Raw genomic sequence first — 7,788 nt, forward strand, 5'->3', positions numbered from 1 at the left:
AAGCAACAAAGGCTAAATCATTTGTTACAGTTTTTTTCGTGATTTGTATGGATGACACACAGCGACATACGTATTATCAGCTGTATGATGGGTCGAGAGAGACCCGGCGCGCGCAGTGCAGGGAGACTAAATAAACTAAAATAAAAGAGATCCAGCGCAAGAGATCCTTCACATCCTTCACAGATCCTTCACAGACCACATCGCTAGCACTGCCCGGTCATGCAGATTTGCCTTGTACAACATCCGAAGGATCAGGCCCTTCCTATCAGAACATGCTACACAACTCCTTGTTCAGGCGCTTGTTCTTTCCAGACTGGACTATTGTAATGCTCTCCTGGCTGGTCTCCCAGCTTGCACTGTCAAACCTCTGCAACTGATCCAGAATGCTGCAGCTAGAGTGGTCTTCAACGAGCCAAAGAGAGCACACGTCACTCCTCTCCTCACGAAATTGCACTGGTTGCCGGTTGCCGCTCGCATCAAATTCAAGTCACTGACGTTTGCCTACAGAACAACCACTGGCACTGCTCCCCTGTACCTGAACTCATTAATTCAGACTTATGTGCCGTCCAGAAACTTACGCTCTGCAAGTGAGCGGCGTCTGGTGGTGCCATCTCAAAGAGGCACGAAATCTCTCTCTCGGACCTTTACCATGACTGTTCCCTGCTGGTGGAATGATCTGCCTTACTCAGCCAGAGCTGCTGAGTCTGTAGCCATCTTTAAGAAACTGCTGAAGACGTATCTTTTTTGGCAGCACTTGAGCACTTGATCCAGTACTACTAACACTAACACTTTCTTTTCTATTCTACAAAAAAAAAAAAAAAAACTTGGATTGTACTGTGAAGGGTTATAGCACTTACATACTGTTGTTCTACTGCTAGTTTAATTGCTTCTATTGTTTCTCATTTGTAAGTCGCTTTGGATAAAAGCGTCTGCTAAATGAATAAATGTAAATGTAAATGAGAGAGAAGCAAAGAAAAACACATGATCTTTATGTTGCTTTTTTTAACTATTTTCGTTTTGCAGACTAGCCTACTGTTTTTATATTTCTTTGGCAATAGCCTACAGATTTAAAATGTCGCAAGAATAAGAATCTGTTTCTTACTGCCCCCGACACTTTATTTAAACCTTGAAATGCCCAGGATCTGTTTTTAAAAATGTCTTCCTTTGCTATGGCGTGTATCAATGTCATTCATCTCAATTTCGTGAATGATTCACAAAACAATAATTTAGCAGATTAAAGCTTCGTCATTTTCATTTTCTGACGCGATCGGCTGATAATATTCCTTCATCAGTTTTCTCGTCTGTCCTCTACTGGAATGTAGCAAATTTATGTTGAAATGTGCCATTGATAATTAAACAAAACGCTTGACTTCAATAAACAGTTACCTATCTAAGCATCAAGAATGGTAAAACATTTAACGCTGTCAGCAAAGGCTAATGAGATTCGATCTCGCATCGCTTGAAGCTCCTTGAAGCTCGTGCTGTTGCGTTGTCGCTATCATCGGACCGCTGTTAAGATCACGTTTTATGCTCTTACAAAGCCTCATTGATGTAGCCTAATATTTTTCTATTGCAATGTTTTGTGTTGAAATGTTTTCATTATTTACTAAATGTATTACATTTAATTTCAGTCTTGTGATTATATGAATTAATTTAACTACATGTTTCACTTGAATTGATCTGTTACCACATTTCAACCACTCTCAATGAGCCGCGGCGCGGCGGCAGATTACGCAATAGAGAGAATAAACTGACACTTTTCAAAGTCTGCGATTGTAGCGCCTCTTAGCGGTCAAAGGCAGCAAATACACACCCGCAATTTTACCGCCGCGGGAACGGCGGCAGTAAAAGTCGAATTCTGGTTGAGTACCATCTGTATTTATCTCCCTATAGCCACTATCAGTGTGTTTGGTCCTGATGCGCTTTCTGACACATGTGTTGGAATGCAGTGTAGAGAGCATTGTGAGGCGCTTTGTATCATGCCACACACAAGCTAGCATTGTCCCCTTCCTTATTTTCCTCAGACTGGGTCATCTCCCTTACTCAACGGTAACTGTTCACGGGTGAGGCCCTTTGGCATCCCCTTCCTCTCACTGCTGACAGTCCCACACAAACCCGAATCATTGCTTGCCAGCTCATCTGCTATGGCTGGCGAGGTGTAATGAACCATGAACACCTCATGCCCTTTCCCTGTGTACGGGGCCATCAGCTCACAGACAATAACACGGACAGTGTGTACCACCGAAATCACTTGCATTAGGCCTACTTTGTCCAGTGTACATGGACCACTGTAGCACATAGCCTGACTTGGCTTCACTCAGAACAAATACTTTGTAGCCATATTTGTCTGGTTTGTTTGGGTTGTACATTTTTCGGGGTTGATTTCCCTTTGAATGCAATGGTCATTTCATCCAATGACAGCTGCTTAGATGGACCATACATTGCTGAAAACGGGGGGATGACCAAATTGATGATTGGGCGGATTTTGAATAGCCTGTCATACCCTGTCAACACACTCCTCATTATTGGTGAAGTGAAGGAAAGACAAAATCATCTCAAATCTATTCCTGGACATCACCTTGCCAAATCCAGGTGTTGCTGTTGGCCAATATTCGGCCCAATAATCCTCCAACTCTGACTTCTCTACCAGACCCATACTCAAATGCAGAGAAAAGAAGGCTTTCATTTCACTGACAGTTACGTCAGACCATTGATGAAATCTGGAGTGTTAAAGGTGTTGATGGGAGGCTAAAAACTGATGGGTGTAGCGATTTTTCTCTCTGATGATTTCTGGAATTTACTTGGAATTTATGAGATAGAGTGATAGAAAATCTAAGGGCGAATTGGCATTGGAGAGTTCTCTTTCCCCCAGATATCCAATTGGCTGATCAAAGGGCGTGATACAACTTTGGTACTCATCCTCATTGGCCAAGTACTCAAAGCCAGCATTCCCATCAGCTTGCGATAGACTATGCATAATAGCCCCTCTGCCCCGTGTCACACTCTGCTCCTGCTACGAGCAGCGCGGCCAGATCTGCCTCGCGCGCGTGCAGAGTGTGCACAGCTCGGACTACTGTCATTGTCATTGCGACTCCCCACCCTACCTCCACGTTGCCCCCTAACTGTCCTATGAATACTTCGACCCCGTCTAACATACCCAGTGGCATTAGACAAAGTCTCCACCACAACACTGTCGCCGCGATTGCGGAGAGGCACACGGTCAGAAGACAAAGCTACATGGCTAGAACGGTAAAAATCTCCCACCTCATTCCCCACAACACTAACACGCCTGCTAACATCGCAATGAACACTCCGACCCCGAGAAACATTGTTCCCACCACTGACATTGGGCAAAGGATCATCTACATTGGGCAAAGGATTCACCGTTTGTGCTTGTTGTAGGGCTATACTTTCACTTTCAGAATCACCGTCATCTTCTGAAGGCAGATATTCCCCTTCAGAATCAGGGTCCGCGAATAGAAGACCCAACACTTCATTGCGGGTAAGCTTTATTGATGCCATTAGATAATAATAATAATAATAATAATAATCTAATGCATATACTCGCTGAGGTTGACAATATTGCTCTGATAAAATGGCTCACTCGCACACTTGCTCCGCTTTTGTTCGCACTGATTCAATGCGCTCTAGCTCGAAGATTTTGTATAGAAGCATGACCTTTTTTAAGTCGGGATGAAGTACGACATGTCTGCCATCTAGTGGAGGGGAGGTTGAACGATATTTGACGCCCTATTTGACAAAATCGGCCGTTTTATTCAGTGCCGCATCTTGTCAAGTAAACTCGACCGTGGCACCTAGAGGGTTAAAGGTTCTTTTGGATAGTGGCACTCACCAACCCTTGGTTGTACAGAAAGATTCAGTCTGGAATTCAGTCAGATCTTTGTTGAGCTTGAAGTTTAAGGCCACATTTACACATAGCCGGGTATTTAGAGAAACAAATATTTCCCCCCCTCCGTTTTCAATAATAACATTGTGCACACAACCCGCATAAATACGCCGTTGAGCGCCATCATAACTATGCCAAACCTATGGGCGGCAGTGTAGGGAGAAGGATAAAGCCATGCAAGCCAATCAGAATCCTCAGAATCGACAAGAGAGAACCTAAAACCCCGTTTCTCCCAGTTGACACGACAACATATAACCGGCGTTTTCAGAAATCTCCACTTTGGCCGGAGTTTTTAGAAATAATAGTTTTCTGGGATAAAAACGGCGTTTTCGTGTAAATGACAGGCCAAAACGCAGAGAAATATCTGCGTTTTCCCATCGTGTAAACGGGGCCTAAATCTGGATTCAATGAGAAGCTCTATCCGGGTCACGGCACCAAAACTGTTGGAAACTTTTCCTTCGAAGCAGAGACCAGGAGATGTTGGGATATCTTTCAAGCAGAAGTTATTCTTTATTGAGGACTTTACTGTGCGTTGCTGTAGTCATCCAATGCAAGTCTAACTAAGGCAGTGGACATTGTAGTTTATATGCAGTGGTGAGAACAAGTATTTGATACACTGCCGATTTTGCAGGTTTTTGCGATGGCTTGAGCAGGGGGACCTTGCGTGCGCTGCAGGATATTAATCCATGACGGTGTAGTGTGTTACTAATGTTTTGTCTGCTTTATACCTAAAACTTTTTTCTTTAAAATCTACCTTATCAGGTGCAGTTATGTCAAAGCACTCAGTTTCGGCTGGCCAGATCGGAACAGCCCTGAATGGGAAGATGGCAGAGCTTAGACTGGCAATGTCCAGGAAAAATGTTAATTAAAAATGAGAGTGTTTCCCCTGTGAGTGAGTTTGGAAATGTTTTAAATGTGGCTAGAAGTTTGAAAATGTAATACTGCGGGAAAAAAGTGAGCGCTTTGAAAATGCTTTAAAAAGAAAATAAAGTCTGAAGTTGAAGTTAAAGTTTTTACTTGAAATTTTTGTACTTGTCAAGTCTGAACTGAAAAAAATGCTGTAAAGTTTGTATTTGAAAATACTTGGAATTGTGTGTTCTGTGGAATGAGTAAAAAATATATATGCAGGCTGTATAAAAAACATAGTTTTGCCACCAATATAAGTGAAAGTACATGGTGTCATCATATTAGAAGCATATTTGTATCCGTAATATAAGTGAAAGTACATGGTGTACTGAATTAGAGCCCGTGCAGCATGGCAAATGGGGGACGGAGAGGCGCTGTAGTCGTGGATAAAAAAAACGCTCTTCCGTTCCGATTATTAAAGGGGGGGTAAAATACTTAGTTTCAGTCAATCTCATGTTAATCTTGAGTACCTATAGAGTAATAGTGCGTCCTTAATATCTCCAAAAAGTCTTTAGTTTCATCATATTTATAAAATAAAAATACAGCTTTCCGATTCTAACCGGAAAAAGCCGAGGTCCTTGATTCTGGGCGTGGGCGGAGCTATAGAGTCAAGCGGGAGCGCCCGGGAAGGTTTGCTTATTATCGATCGTGGTGCGGTATGCCATATTACTATATATATATAGTATTTGGTTTGCAAATCCAGCGACGACCTGGGTCTTGTTAATAAAACATTCGTCACTGAAATGACCAGAACACAAAACCGCACTTGCCACACTCCTTTGCTGTCCCGGAAATACAAACTGCATCCACTGTTCCAGTAACACTGGGTTCTTTGGGAAGCTGAACAAGGTAAACTTTCCCTCACATCCCAAAACACACTTTTTTGGAGACATTCTTGACATCAACCATTCCTATTTAGCGCTGCTGATGATGATTTCTGGTAGTAGCGCGTCGATGCATAGATATTATATAGAGATATATGATGTCTATGCGTCGATGAGCGCGGTCTTTCTCTCCTCTGGTCGACGTGTGCGTGAACGCGCTTTTCCGAGAGCAATGCTCATATAAGGAGTTCCACTCTGGTCTACGTCATTAGATCTACGATAGAAAAAAACCAGCCGAAACGTGTTGCAATCCGGAAGTATGATTTTCAGCACAGAAATTCTCTGTTATTCGTTCAAAATAACTTTTCAAACTTTGGCCATTATTAGCATGAGAATCCATCTCTTTAACACTGTAAACAACTCTGAATACATGAAACACCATTGTACCCCCCCTTTAAACAGATTCTCCCCACTCAGTGAAACACCCACTGAGAATTCTATTGAATGTGCCCTAGTTATTGGCGATTCTATTACACGGAACATGAAAATAGAGACACCAGCCATTATAGTCACATGTTTGTCGGGAGCCAGAGCGCCTGACATCAAAGCAAATTTAAAAGTGCTGGCTAATGCTAATCGTAAATTCTCTAAGATTATTATTCATGTTCGACTCCGCCAGTCGGAGATCACCAAAATTAACATTAAAGAGATGAGATAAAGTGTGAACTCGCAAGTACGATGTCAGGCACTGTAATTTGCTCTGGCCCCCTTCCTGTTCGCAGGAATGATGAGATAGTTAGTAGATTGTGTTCACACATACCCCTTTTCCACCAAGGCAGAGCTGGAGCTGGTTCGGAGCCAGAGTCTAGTTTCAAACCGGTTCTTTGTTTTTCGACCACCAAAGGACCAGCTCCGAACCAGTAAAAGTGCTGGTCTAGAAGTAAGAACCGCTTACGTCAGCGGCCGGGGCCGGGGTTACCGTGACCAAAAAGACGAACAGAAATTTGTGACCACCATTTTTGAATTAGCAGATAAACACGATGGACGCGATTAAACAAAAACAGCAGTGGTCAGAGGAGAAAACAAGCTGCTTTCTTGCACTCTGGTCCTCTTCAGAAGTCCAGAGTAAGTTAGACAGGGCTTCACAGACGAAACCGGTTTTGCAGCAAATTCAACGATAGATGGCTGTAGCGGGGTTCGACCGGAACCTCGACCAGATAAGCAACAAACTAAAAAATCTAAAGAAGGACTACAGGGACCAAAAAAAAGACCTCGGTCGAAGCGGCAATGGTTGCCCACATCGAAACCCACATTTCGTCGTTCTCGACTCTGACCGGGGCACTGAACTCGGCAACAATAATGCTCGAGTCAATGGTGGATGATTTGCAGCAGCAAAGTTGCATCGATCCTGGTAAGTTTTGTTTTTACATTATTTTACTTTTATATTATTTTCCTAGCATATTTCTTAGCTGTTTAGTGAGGTTCTAATTTCTTACATCAGTGTTTGCAATGTGGCTAGCTAGGATTGTATTATCTGTGATTTCATTATATAAAGTATCACAGAACAGTGTGTAAAGTGTAATGGACAATATTTTTTTAAACCACAGTCTTGTTTTTTTTTATAGAACTATCTGTCATCAACGACCGTGATGATGAAATGAGTTGCCGCCACCGCTGGGCTGCAGCTCCCGCGCCGTCGTGTAGCAGCTCTGGAGAAGCATCTTCAGAACGGGGTAAGACTGGTGTTCAAATGGTCACACCATACACTATGCAAACATTGAGATGTGTCTGTTATATATATATATATATATGTATATCTATATATATACTTATTAATTACTCATACTGTATATTACTGTATATTATAAGGTACTGAAATAATGTTTATATTTTTTCTTCATTTAACGTAATGCACAGCAAAACAAAATGCTTTGATATGTACTTAACACTTAAATTGTATTACCTTCAACAAAAAGCAAAAGTCTCGATTTTTTTAAAAAAAATATTAAAATAGAATATAAAGTCAATCTGACATTAACTTCCTACAATATAATGTTGATGCTTTATTATGGGACATGAGCAAAATCTGAAGTGATAGTGATGTAGTATGATGCTATATTTTTAAAATATAATTAATATAGCAGATGCATA

This window comes from Phoxinus phoxinus, assembly GCF_949152265.1.
Source record: "Phoxinus phoxinus genome assembly, chromosome: 2".
In the NCBI taxonomy this organism is placed as follows: Eukaryota; Metazoa; Chordata; class Actinopteri; order Cypriniformes; family Leuciscidae; genus Phoxinus; species Phoxinus phoxinus.